We start from the raw sequence: 14,838 nt of genomic DNA, 5'->3' as shown, positions 1-14,838 counted from the left end.
CTTCCGAAAAAAAAAATCATTTTGAAAATTTGATTCTTTTTGATCAATGGATTTTTCGTCTTCTTCTTTCCCTTCGGCTTTTAAAAGAATTGAAATGAAACACTTGGGAATTGGCATTCAATTCCGACGGAGAGAACTTGGGGAATCAATCGCTGGCTTCCATTTTGCCATCCGTTTCCTTGGGACCCATCTGATGTAATCATTTTTTTTCTTCTTCCTCCTTTTTTTCATCTCCAGCAGCTTGTAAGCGCGCTTCTATATACTCGCCATTCTTAATCGATATCTTGGAAATGGGAAGAAGGCAACACCAATCTTAACCCCCTCCTCTGATGGGCAATTTACGGACCCCCGGATAGAAAAAAGAAGAAAAAGAAAAAAAAGATGATTGTGTGAAAGCTCATCTCGATAGTGACGACGCCACTCGAATAACATTCGAGGCTAAATGAAAAAGAAAAAGAAGAAGGGAAAAACAAAAAATGTATATAGCTTGTGTGAGTCTATATATTCCCAGAGCTTTCATAATCTGCCGGAACAACGGGCCCAGGCCAGCTGTTTGGTTTCCTCCTTTATGTGTGTGCGGGTGAGGTCCCTTTTGTGTTCCACGTACATTAACTTTTCCTCTATTATATATATACTACGCGTCTATAGTGTATTTTGTCCTTTTCCACTTATACCATCACCACACACAGCAGACACACAGCACACAGCCGACGACTATATATGCTCAATGGCGTCACCAGCAGATTATATATTTTCTCCGCCGGATCGGAAAGCTGCTGTGTGCAAGGCTCAGAGGGCCCTTTTCTATATAAGAACCCACTCGCAACCAACGAAAACCCAGTTTGCCATGTATCTTATAGCTTATGTTATTACGCGCGCTATAAATGTGTTCTCCGAAAGTCTTTTGATCGATCAACATGCAACAATCATCGATTCTCAAATGGAGTAATTTCAGTTAGAGTTGATGTGAATCAAGTTTTTTTATAATAATAGGAGACACAGCTATTATTAAAAAAAGAGGAGGGTTTGACCTCTCTATAGCTCTCACCCATCACCCTCTCTCTCCCTCTGTGTATACTTTGAAAAAGCTTGGCGCTGGATTTCCTACTGCACTTCTTTTGACGTGCCTTTCTTTTCATCTGGATGCGTTTGCCGAATAAACAAACAGCAATCAACGGCTTGATCCCCCCCCCCTCTCCTCCTCACCATCATTCTCTAGGGGTCTGCTCCCAGCTCTTTATAAACATATACTACTTGGCCCTCGTCGAGACGTTCGTCGTCGTCATCATCGACACTAATCTTCAATTTCCTCGGCTCACGAGTTCACTCATAGAGAGAGCGAGCGAGCCCGCGATGAGTTTCTCCCCTTTATTATACAAGAGCGGCTGCTGCGCTGCTGCTGCTGCCTGAAACGACGAATCGTCAGAGTGAAATTGACGAAGATCCTCCTATATTTGCATTATAGATATTTGAAACATTTCTCGATTTCAAGGGGGGAAATAACAACAATAACTGTGCTGCTGAGACGTCCAAGATCTATTTCCTTGACACGGTAATATCCAGTCGACCTCATCGCAGTATGATTTTCTTCTCCTTTTTATTTTTTGGAGAGGGTTGGAGAGAGAGAGATAAGAAGGATAAGAAGTGGTGAAGCTTTATTTTTTGTCTGTGCTGTGTGTGTCTAGCAACGAATATAAGGATCAGTTTCTCTCGGCTGAATGAACCCCATCTCTCTTTCTCTTCCCCCGGTTTCCGGCTCTCTCTCTCTCTTTCACATACACACAGCATCCTCGATCCTCTTCTTTTCCCTCCGCGCGTGAACAAGTCAATGTTATCTTAAAGAAGATTAGATGAAGAGAGCGCCAAGATCTATCTACGATCGTAACTGATACTGCTATATACCTTTGACGACGAACGACGGACGACGAAGAAGTCGAGAAAGTGTACATGTCATCGATATATATATAAGATGCTGTAGCCCGGGAATAAATGCGAGCGAAGAAAAGAGAGACCCGATACCCCCCGCTACGTGGATCTATATATGTATGACAGCGGCAGATCTATACAGACGGAAGAGGATCCGCACACCGCAGAATATGATGATCTATGCAGCCGACAAATTGGGTAGAGTATATACACACACTGCAGCATCACCCGCGTGCATAATATTTATAAGGTGCTGGTTATTACCAAAGTTTTCGGTGAAACGGTTTTTCTGCTGCTGATGATGACGTCTATTATATATAGTGTATATTTGATCAACACAGCAGCCATCACAGCATCAAAGAGACCGGTGATTATATATCCATTGTAGGATGAAATATCCTACTGGACATTGAGTGACTGCTTGATGGTTATGTTTTATTAACAAGTCCCTGAGACTGGATATCTCGATCTCTCCCTCGAAAATAAGAAAGAAGAGGGGATGTTAGTTTTCTGCCTAGGTCATCGCCATATCATTTGTGACCTATTTGCTGACGTTTCTATACAGTATACGCAAGTTGTGAAAGGCAAAGAAAAGAGTCTCGGGATTTCTTTCATGTTTGTGCTGTAGACCATCCCGGCTAGCGACTGCTGTGTGATGCTGATGTTGCTCTGTGCCAATATTGATGATGAGAAAGTGATGGCTTCCTTTTTTTTCTCTCTTTTATTTTCCCGAGATGTTTGTAGTCGGATGTGACCCCCAACAGACTATCAAAAAGACAGGCAGGAGCCTATTTTTTTTTTTTTTACTGGTGTACGTATACATTCATTTTCTGTTCTCTCTTGTTATTATTTGGGATCTCATCTCACGTTCGTTGCATCGGCGGCTGGAGGAGCTCTCGATTGTCCATCAATAGTCCCGACTTTCTGTTGTCGAGATGATGAGACCCTCTTCCTTCTGCCCCCGGGAATTCATTTGAATGTAATGGCCTCTTGTTATTGATGAGACCGGTGAACAATAAAGAGCTACCCACCACCCACACTCGGAGCGCATTATCAACCATTGGACATGCCAACACGAACGGGTCGTCGGAGATGATGATGGACCTCTCTGCTCTGCTTATATCACCAATGGATTTCCAATGCGGGTCCAGGGGGTGGGTGTGGGGCTGGTGGAGGCGGGATATTATTGAGAGAGGAGAAACTGGATTTGACTGAATGCTGTTCTGTCTCACTCCAATTTGAGCGCGGGCGAATTGTATTAGCGAGTTGGATCTGTCATGGGAAAGATGAAAGACGGCCGGGAGCGCGCGGTGACGTCGGGAAAAGAGGAAATCTACTAATCAAGCCACTCGAAGGAACGGCCCCATATAGTGGAGGAGCGCGGAGAACTATAGGAGGTTGCTGATAGACTCTAGAGGCCTCGATTCGTTTAATTAGTAGTCGTGAAAAGCGACTCAAGGATGTGTTGTCGATCAAATTGAACCTATTACCGTCAAGTCGACGCCTTGCTTTCTCTTTATAGATTCTCTCCAGCTCCTATATATGTGCTGCTGGGCTCCTTGCTCCTTGTCTCGTGGTTCGTCAATCATCCCAATCTCGTTTGCAGCTCTCCGGTTAGGAGCCACACAGCCGTCGCTATTATATATATAAATCCTCTTGTTATTTTTAGATTTGGTATAGCCTCAACCTATTTCTTTCTTTTCTATTTTAAAAGATGATTTATAATATCGATTAAAAAAATAACCTCTTGTTTACAATGTAACTCGACGACCCCATCGATGGTGTATAAATGGGGGAGACATTCTTTTATAGAAGGGGATTTCGTCATTTATGAATTATGCATCGGCCATCAATTACAAGAGAGCTATTGATATATGTATACTACACATTGGACGACGAATGGAGTTTTGAGACAGGCATATATATACAAGAGTGGGCGAGTCATTAGTTAAAGGAGTGGAGGACTGATGAAAAATCGACGACGTCGAAGATGTGAAGGAGAAATAAAAGGGACTTTGACTCACTGCTCAAGAGTTCAAAGCTAGCTCTTTTGTGTACTGAATTTCAGTGATTCTAATATTGATGATGTCAGTGCCTGATTCAGTGGCATGATGCAGAGAGACTTTGAAAATGTCGTGAGCTCCAGCACTATTATATTTCAGTCGTCTCTCTCTCTCTCTCAACTGATGCTGCAACGTGCAATATTCAAAGAGTTTTCCCTCCTCCATCACGATGCGGAGTCTATATAATGAATTAGTCGGAAATCAGTATACACGTCGTTGGGTAGGCCCTGTGGAAGTCGGCATCTTCTAATTAACATTGTCGTATCGACAATCGGAAAAGCCAAAAAAAAAGAGATTCCGCTCCTCTCCTCTCTTATTCGACTTTATAATAAAGTTTTTTCGCTCTTCTTTTATTTTCCGGAGAGAAAATCAATGATCTAGTCAAGGAATAACGACGACACTAGAGATGAAAAAGAAGAAGAAAAACTAATTCCAGGAATTTCTACAGGATCTTATATTTTTTTGTTCTCCAACGCATATTATAAGGGCAGCAGGCGGTCCACTTCGTTTTTCTTTTCGATCCACTCCAATTAACTGCACGCAACTCTCCATCTCCCACTCTTCTATACCTCGGGCGGATCTCACGCCCCCCCCCCCCCAGAAAAAAAAGAGGGAAGGAAGGAACCGTTTCTGTGTGTTATATAAATTACATCTCCCACCTAGATCGTAGAGTCAATAATCCCATCAAGGGGTGGAGGTAGGATCTTTTAGATTTTTGTTTTTTCTCCACGTGCCTTATACATATATATACTCTTGTTTGCTAGAGCTATATAGTTTCCCTTAATTGCGTCAAGACAATCGTTATTTCACCTGGGGGGCATTATAAGACGCCAGCAGGAAAGAAACGGACCTCCGAATAATATGTATACCCGCAATCTGCCGCCTCTTCTCCCGAACGAATCCTCTTTTCCATCCAATTAGTCCAAGTTTTTCTTTCTCGGTGCTCCTTTTTTTTCGTCCCTCTTTTATCTCATCAAGGACAGACACCCACCTATACAGCGCACGTAGATACGTACAAGGAAAAAGGAAACTTTGGTGCAGCTGCTGTGGCTGCTGCACGTCCAACTCTCCCTTTTTTTTGTATTTCTCCGCGTATATACAATTATTTCTCCAGACAATATAAGTCGCTTTCGCCTATCCCAAAAAACTAGTCGAATCGTTATTGGTCGTCGACGACTTCTTTCCTCTAATGACGTCAAATGGAAGATCAGCTTTCGGGAAAGCTCAAAAGAAATGGAAATGTATTATTTGTAAAAAAAAAAATGAGGCTAATGATATGAGGTGAGCGGGATTTCAAGATTTTTGGGTCCCTTAAAGACTTTTCTTTTGTCGGTTTATTTAAGGGGGGAGCTTATGTTTCGGCTCTTATATAGGTCTATTATTTTTTTCCCCATTTGTGTTTCTCTCATCCACACGTGCTTTAGAATGGAAGGGGAGGAGGATAATCTCGCAACGTTAATATAAAGACTTGATTGTCTTTCCCGTCACTTTCTCCCTGTGTTTGCTCAGTTGGTACCAGAAACTGTGGGGTATAGAGGCACCGCGATATAATAACCTCCACCCGGTCGACCCAATTGGAGCTGTCTGCACAAGCTGTTGCCAGCACTACACTCACCATCACACAATGCCAATCGCACGCCGTCGTATTTATTTCAATCCTTTTCTTTATTGTCTCTTTCTATTCTGCTGTCACTCGAATCTTCATCCCCTTTAATTGCAATATCAACTTCAATCAGAGAAAGTCAGTAAGTCCTCCTGTTGAGCAAGGATAGTATCTACGACTTACAATACAAACGAAACGAGATACTTGCTGGCAATATAAAGACATTCAGGTAACCATCTTTTTGGACAGCATAGAGCGTACAAAAACATGAATCAATTTAACTTCACGAAAAGGATGTCGTCCGCGACTCATAATAAGAACTTGAGTTTTTTTTTAATTATTCGGAAATATTTGTTAGGGGTTCTAAAAGAAAACATTAGATATAGGTCTGATTCAAAACTTTTATCTACTACGTCGATTGGGGAAAATAGCAATCGTCTAGCTATTTAGTTTTGAGATATCAATGAAAAACAATGGGAAGGAGTTTTTGCCAAAATTTTAATTTTTTTTTCGATTTTTGACATCAGTTTTCTACAAAATTATCGCACCTAAAAATATTCTATTTGTGCCAAAATGATGGTATACAGTACTTACCGAAAGTCTTTGGAAGCCCGAGAGGACCTTATGCAAAAACGCTGTTTTTGCAGTCCTCTCAGTACTAAAGTTTTTATAACCAAATGCTTTCAAATTTGGTATGTACATAGCTAAAGGTAGTGAGAACACCTCTGATTTTTTTTTTAGATTTTTGTTTTCATTTCCTGATGTACTTTGGGTCGGTTCTAAAAGTCTTTGGAAAGCCGAGAGGACCTTATGCAAATTAGGCTACTTTGGCCTTTTTTTGCAGTTGAACGGCTAGGGCTAGGGAAGCGTGACTTTTTAAAAAAAATCGACCTGCGTTAGCTTTATTTCAGGTCTGATTTTCAATTTTTTTATTGATATTTTCTTGGTTTCATTTGAAGTTAAAAAACGAAAAAGTAGAATTCCCCTTTTCTCTCGCGCCAACGAAAAAACAAAGGGATGGGAGCGGAAAAAGGGGAATCGGTCACATCTCTTGATGTGACAGGTTGCATTGGCGTTGAAGAAATACCAAAAAAACGTACAAAACATCTAGTCTGAAATATTTCCAAATCGTGGTGGAGACCTTTCCTATCACATGTATTAGTATTTCTCGTGTTGAATCAGTATAGAATACTCTATTTTACAATAACTACAAGAAGAAACTCAGTACATGTGACAGGTTGCATTTTTGTTGAAGAAATACCAAAAAAACGTACAAAACATCTAGCCTGAAATATTTCCAAATCGTGGTGGAGACCTTTCCTATCACATATAATGGTATTTTTCATGTTGAATCAGTGTAGAATACTTTATTTTACAATAATTATAAGAAGAAACTCAGTACATGTGACAGGTTGCATTGGTGTTGAAGAAATAAAAAAAAAACGTACAAAACATCTAGCCTGAAATATTTCCAAATCGTGGTGGAGACCTTTCCTATCACATGTATTAGTATTTTTCGTGTTGAATCAGTACAGAATACTCTTTTAAAATAATTATAAGAAGAAACTCAGTACATGTGACAGGTTGCATTGGTGTTGAAGAAATACCAAAAAAACCTACAAAACATCTAGCCTGAAATATTTCCAAATCGTGGTGGAGACATTTCCTATCACATGTATTAGTATTTTTCGTGTTGAATCAGTATGGAATACTTTATTTTAAAATAATTATAAGAAGAAACTCAGTACATGTGACAGGTTGCATTGGTTTTGAAGAAATGCAAAAAAAAAACGTACAAAACATCTAGCCTGAAATATTTCCAAATCGTGGTGGAGACCTTTCCTATCACATATAATGGTATTTTTCATGTTGAATCAGTGTAAGATACTCTGTTTTACAATAATTATAAGAGAAAATTCATTATATGTGACAGGTTGCATTGGTGTTGAAGTAATACCAAAAAAACGTCCCAAACATCTAGAAATATTTTTAAATCGTGGTGGAAACCTACATAGAAATACCAAAAAAATATTACCTAGGTTTCAAATATTCAAACACCAAAATAAATTTCAAAAGTTATGAGCATTTGAAGTTTTTTCTGCCATCATTTTTGTGATTTCAAGACTTAACGGTCACACCAAAGGCTTAAAACTCAACACCAAAATGAAAACTAAGTCTCAAAAGATTGAGGGGACTGTCTTCTATTACCTAGGTTTCAAATATTCAAACACCAAAATAAATCTCAAAAGTTATGAGCATATGAAGTTTTTTCTGCCATCATTTTTGTGATTTCAAGACTTTACGGTCACACCACAGGCTTAAAACTCAACACCAAAATAAAAACTAAGTCTCAAAAGATTGAGGGGACTGTCCTCTATTACCTAGGTTTCAAACATTCAAACACCAAAATAAATTTCAAAAGTTATGAGCATTTGAAGTTTTTTCTGCCATCATTTTTGTGATTTCAAGACTTTACGGTAACACCACAGGCTTAAAACTCAACACCAAAATGAAAACTAAGTCTCAAAAGATTGAAGGGACTGTCTTCTATTACCTAGGTTTCAAATATTCAAACACCAAAATAAATTTCAAAAGTTATGAGCATTTGAAGTTTTTTCTGCCATCATTTTTGTGATTTCAAGACTTTACGGTCACACCACAGGCTTAAAACTCAACACCAAAATAAAAACTAAGTCTCAAAAGATTGAGGGGACTGTCCTCTATTACCTAGGTTTCAAATATTCAAACACCAAAATAAATTTCAAAAGTTATGAGCATTTGAAGTTTTTTCTGCCATCATTTTTGTGATTTCAAGACTTTACGGTCACACCAAAGGCTTAAAACTCAACACCAAAATGAAAACTAAGTCTCAAAAGATTGAGGGGACTGTTTTCTATTACCTAGGTTTCAAATATTCAAACACCAAAATAAATCTCAAAAGTTATGAGCATTTGAATTTTTTTCTGCCATCATTTTTGTGATTTCAAGACTTTACGGTCACACCACAGGCTTAAAACTCAACACCAAAATGAAAACTAAGTCTCAAAAGATTGAGGGGACTGTTTTCTATTACCTAGGTTTCAAATATTCAAACACCAAAATAAATCTCAAAAGTTATGAGCATTTGAATTTTTTTCTGCCATCATTTTTGTGATTTCAAGACTTTACGGTCACACCACAGGCTTAAAACTCAACACCAAATAAAAAACTAAGTCTCAAAAGATTGAGGGGACTGTCTTCTATTACCTAGGTTTCAAATATTCAAACACCAAAATAAATTTCAAAAGTTATGAGCATTTGAAGTTTTTTCTGCCATCATTTTTGTGATTTCAAGACTTTACGGCCACACCAAAGGCTTAAAACTCAACACCAAAATGAAAACTAAGTCTCAAAAGATTGAGGGGACTGTCCTCTATTACCTAGGTTTCAAATATTCAAACACCAAAATAAATCTCAAAAGTTATGAGCATTTGAAGTTTTTTCTGCCATCATTTTTGTGATTTCAAGACTTAACGGTCACACCAAAGGCTTAAAACTCAACACCAAAATGAAAACTAAGTCTCAAAAGATTTAATGGACTGTCCTCTATTACCTAGGTTTCAAATATTCAAACACCAAAATAAATTTCAAAAGTTATGAGCATTTGAAGTTTTTTCTGCCATCATTTTTGTGATTTCAAGACTTTACGGTCACACCACAGGCTTAAAACTCAACACCAAAATAAAAACTAAATCTCAAAAGATTGAGGGGACTGTCTTCTATCACCTAGAATTCAAATATTCAAACACCAAAATAAATTTCAAAAGTTATGAGCATTTGAAGTTTTTTCTGCCATCATTTTTGTGATTTCAAGACTTTACGGTCACACCAAAGGCTTAAAACTCAACACCAAAATGAAAACTAAGTCTCAAAAGATTGAGGGGACTGTCCTCTATTACCTAGGTTTCAAATATTCAAACACCAAAATAAATCTCAAAAGTTATGATTATTTGAAGTTTTTTCTGCCATCATTTTTGTGATTTCAAGACTTTACGGTCACACCAAAGGCTTAAAACTCAACACCAAAATGAAAACTAAGTCTCAAAAGATTGAGGGGACTGTTCTCTATTACCTAGGTTTCAAATATTCAAACACCAAAATAAATCTCAAAAGTTATGAGCATATGAAGTTTTTTCTGCCATCATTTTTGTGATTTCAAGACTTTACGGTCACACCACAGGCTTAAAACTCAACACCAAAATAAAAACTAAATCTCAAAAGATTGAGGGGACTGTCTTCTATTACCTAGGTTTAAAATATTCAAACACCAAAATAAATTTCAAAAGTTATGAGCATTTGAAGTTTTTTCTGCCATCATTTTTGTGATTTCAAGACTTTACGGTCACACCAAAGGCTTAAAACTCAACACCAAAATGAAAACTAAGTCTCAAAAGATTGAGGGGACTGTCCTCTATTACCTAGGTTTCAAATATTCAAACACCAAAATAAATTTCAAAAGTTATGACCATTTGAAGTTTTTTCTGCCATCATTTTTGTGATTTCAAGACTTTACGGTCACACCACAGGCTTAAAACTCAACACCAAAATAAAAACTAAATCTCAAAAGATTGAGGGGACTGTCTTCTATCACCTAGAATTCAAATATTCAAACACCAAAATAAATTTCAAAAGTTATGAGCATTTGAATTTTTTTCTGCCATCATTTTTGTGATTTCAAGACTTTACGGTCACACCACAGGCTTAAAACTCAACACCAAAATAAAAACTAAGTCTCAAAAGATTGAGGGGACTGTCCTCTATTACCTAGGTTTCAAACATTCAAACACCAAAATAAATTTCAAAAGTTATGAGCATTTGAAGTTTTTTCTGCCATCATTTTTGTGATTTCAAGACTTTACGGTAACACCACAGGCTTAAAACTCAACACCAAAATGAAAACTAAGTCTCAAAAGATTGAAGGGACTGTCTTCTATTACCTAGGTTTCAAATATTCAAACACCAAAATAAATTTCAAAAGTTATGAGCATTTGAAGTTTTTTCTGCCATCATTTTTGTGATTTCAAGACTTTACGGTCACACCACAGGCTTAAAACTCAACACCAAAATAAAAACTAAGTCTCAAAAGATTGAGGGGACTGTCCTCTATTACCTAGGTTTCAAATATTCAAACACCAAAATAAATTTCAAAAGTTATGAGCATTTGAAGTTTTTTCTGCCATCATTTTTGTGATTTCAAGACTTTACGGTCACACCAAAGGCTTAAAACTCAACACCAAAATGAAAACTAAGTCTCAAAAGATTGAGGGGACTGTTTTCTATTACCTAGGTTTCAAATATTCAAACACCAAAATAAATCTCAAAAGTTATGAGCATTTGAATTTTTTTCTGCCATCATTTTTGTGATTTCAAGACTTTACGGTCACACCACAGGCTTAAAACTCAACACCAAAATGAAAACTAAGTCTCAAAAGATTGAGGGGACTGTTTTCTATTACCTAGGTTTCAAATATTCAAACACCAAAATAAATCTCAAAAGTTATGAGCATTTGAATTTTTTTCTGCCATCATTTTTGTGATTTCAAGACTTTACGGTCACACCACAGGCTTAAAACTCAACACCAAATAAAAAACTAAGTCTCAAAAGATTGAGGGGACTGTCTTCTATTACCTAGGTTTCAAATATTCAAACACCAAAATAAATTTCAAAAGTTATGAGCATTTGAAGTTTTTTCTGCCATCATTTTTGTGATTTCAAGACTTTACGGCCACACCAAAGGCTTAAAACTCAACACCAAAATGAAAACTAAGTCTCAAAAGATTGAGGGGACTGTCCTCTATTACCTAGATTTCAAATATTCAAACACCAAAATAAATCTCAAAAGTTATGAGCATTTGAAGTTTTTTCTGCCATCATTTTTGTGATTTCAAGACTTTACGGTCACACCAAAGGCTTAAAACTCAACACCAAAATGAAAACAAAGTCTCAAAAGATTGAGGGGACTGTTCTCTATTACCTAGGTTTCAAATATTCAAACACCAAAATAAATCTCAAAAGTTATGAGCATATGAAGTTTTTTCTGCCATCATTTTTGTGATTTCAAGACTTTACGGTCACACCACAGGCTTAAAACTCAACACCAAAATAAAAACTAAATCTCAAAAGATTGAGGGGACTGTCTTCTATTACCTAGGTTTAAAATATTCAAACACCAAAATAAATTTCAAAAGTTATGAGCATTTGAATTTTTTTCTGCCATCATTTTTGTGATTTCAAGACTTTACGGTCACACCACAGGCTTAAAACTCAACACCAAAATAAAAACTAAGTCTCAAAAGATTGAGGGGACTGTCTTCTATTACCTAGGTTTAAAATATTCAAACACCAAAATAAATTTCAAAAGTTATGAGCATTTGAATTTTTTTCTGCCATCATTTTTGTGATTTCAAGACTTTACGGTCACACCAAAGGCTTAAAACTCAACACCAAAATGAAAACAAAGTCTCAAAAGATTGAGGGGACTGTTTTCTATTACCTAGGTTTCAAATATTCAAACACCAAAATAAATCTCAAAAGTTATGAGCATATGAAGTTTTTTCTGCCATCATTTTTGTGATTTCAAGACTTTACGGTCACACCACAGGCTTAAAACTCAACACCAAAATAAAAACTAAGTCTCAAAAGATTGAGGGGACTGTCTTCTATTACCTAGGTTTAAAATATTCAAACACCAAAATAAATTTCAAAAGTTATGAGCATTTGAAGTTTTTTCTGCCATCATTTTTGTGATTTCAAGATTTTACGGTCACACCACAGGCTTAAAACTCAACACCAAAATGAAAACTAAGTCTCAAAAGATTGAGGGGACTGTTTTCTATTACCTAGGTTTCAAATATTCAAACACCAAAATAAATCTAAAAATTTATGAGCATTTGAATTTTTTTCTGCCATCATTTTTGTGATTTCAAGACTTTACGGTCACACCACAGGCTTAAAACTCAACACCAAATAAAAAACTAAGTCTCAAAAGATTGAGGGGACTGTCTTCTATTACCTAGGTTTCAAATATTCAAACACCAAAATAAATTTCAAAAGTTATGAGCATTTGAAGTTTTTTCTGCCATCATTTTTGTGATTTCAAGACTTTACGGCCACACCAAAGGCTTAAAACTCAACACCAAAATGAAAACTAAGTCTCAAAAGATTTAGGGGACTGTCTTCTATTACCTAGGTTTCAAATATTCAAACACCAAAATAAATCTCAAAAGTTATGAGCATTTGAAGTTTTTTCTGCCATCATTTTTGTGATTTCAAGACTTAACGGTCACACCAAAGGCTTAAAACTCAACACCAAAATGAAAACTAAGTCTCAAAAGATTGAGGGGACTGTTCTCTATTACCTAGGTTTCAAATATTCAAACACCAAAATAAATCTCAAAAGTTATGAGCATTTGAATTTTTTTCTGCCATCATTTTTGTGATTTCAAGACTTTACGGTCACACCAAAGGCTTAAAACTCAACACCAAAATGAAAACAAAGTCTCAAAAGATTGAGGGGACTGTTCTCTATTACCTAGGTTTCAAATATTCAAACACCAAAATAAATCTCAAAAGTTATGAGCATATGAAGTTTTTTCTGCCATCATTTTTGTGATTTCAAGACTTTACGGTCACACCACAGGCTTAAAACTCAACACCAAAATAAAAACTAAGTCTCAAAAGATTGAGGGGACTGTCTTCTATTACCTAGGTTTAAAATATTCAAACACCAAAATAAATTTCAAAAGTTATGAGCATTTGAAGTTTTTTCTGCCATCATTTTTGTGATTTCAAGACTTTACGGTCACACCACAGGCTTAAAACTCAACACCAAAATGAAAACTAAGTCTCAAAAGATTGAGGGGACTGTTTTCTATTACCTAGGTTTCAAATATTTAAACACCAAAATAAATCTAAAAATTTATGAGCATTTGAATTTTTTTCTGCCATCATTTTTGTGATTTCAAGACTTTACGGTCACACCACAGGCTTAAAACTCAACACCAAATAAAAAACTAAGTCTCAAAAGATTGAGGGGACTGTCTTCTATTACCTAGGTTTCAAATATTCAAACACCAAAATAAATTTCAAAAGTTATGAGCATTTGAATTTTTTTCTGCCATCATTTTTGTGATTTCAAGACTTTACGGTCACACCACAGGCTTAAAACTCAACACCAAAATAAAAACTAAGTCTCAAAAGATTGAGGGGACTGTCTTCTATTACCTAGGTTTAAAATATTCAAACACCAAAATAAATTTCAAAAGTTATGAGCATTTGAAGTTTTTTCTGCCATCATTTTTGTGATTTCAAGACTTTACGGTCACACCAAAGGCTTAAAACTCAACACCAAAATGAAAACAAAGTCTCAAAAGATTGAGGGGACTGTTTTCTATTACCTAGGTTTCAAATATTCAAACACCAAAATAAATCTCAAAAGTTATGAGCATATGAAGTTTTTTCTGCCATCATTTTTGTGATTTCAAGACTTTACGGTCACACCACAGGCTTAAAACTCAACACCAAAATAAAAACTAAGTCTCAAAAGATTGAGGGGACTGTCTTCTATTACCTAGGTTTAAAATATTCAAACACCAAAATAAATTTCAAAAGTTATGAGCATTTGAAGTTTTTTCTGCCATCATTTTTGTGATTTCAAGATTTTACGGTCACACCACAGGCTTAAAACTCAACACCAAAATGAAAACTAAGTCTCAAAAGATTGAGGGGACTGTTTTCTATTACCTAGGTTTCAAATATTCAAACACCAAAATAAATCTAAAAATTTATGAGCATTTGAATTTTTTTCTGCCATCATTTTTGTGATTTCAAGACTTTACGGTCACACCACAGGCTTAAAACTCAACACCAAATAAAAAACTAAGTCTCAAAAGATTGAGGGGACTGTCTTCTATTACCTAGGTTTCAAATATTCAAACACCAAAATAAATTTCAAAAGTTATGAGCATTTGAAGTTTTTTCTGCCATCATTTTTGTGATTTCAAGACTTTACGGCCACACCAAAGGCTTAAAACTCAACACCAAAATGAAAACTAAGTCTCAAAAGATTTAGGGGACTGTCTTCTATTACCTAGGTTTCAAATATTCAAACACCAAAATAAATCTCAAAAGTTATGAGCATTTGAAGTTTTTTCTGCCATCATTTTTGTGATTTCAAGACTTAACGGTCACACCAAAGGCTTAAAACT

This window comes from Daphnia pulex, chromosome 8 (genome assembly GCF_021134715.1).
Source record: "Daphnia pulex isolate KAP4 chromosome 8, ASM2113471v1".
Classification (NCBI taxonomy): domain Eukaryota; kingdom Metazoa; phylum Arthropoda; class Branchiopoda; order Diplostraca; family Daphniidae; genus Daphnia; species Daphnia pulex.
Note: the sequence above shows the minus strand (reverse complement) of the source record.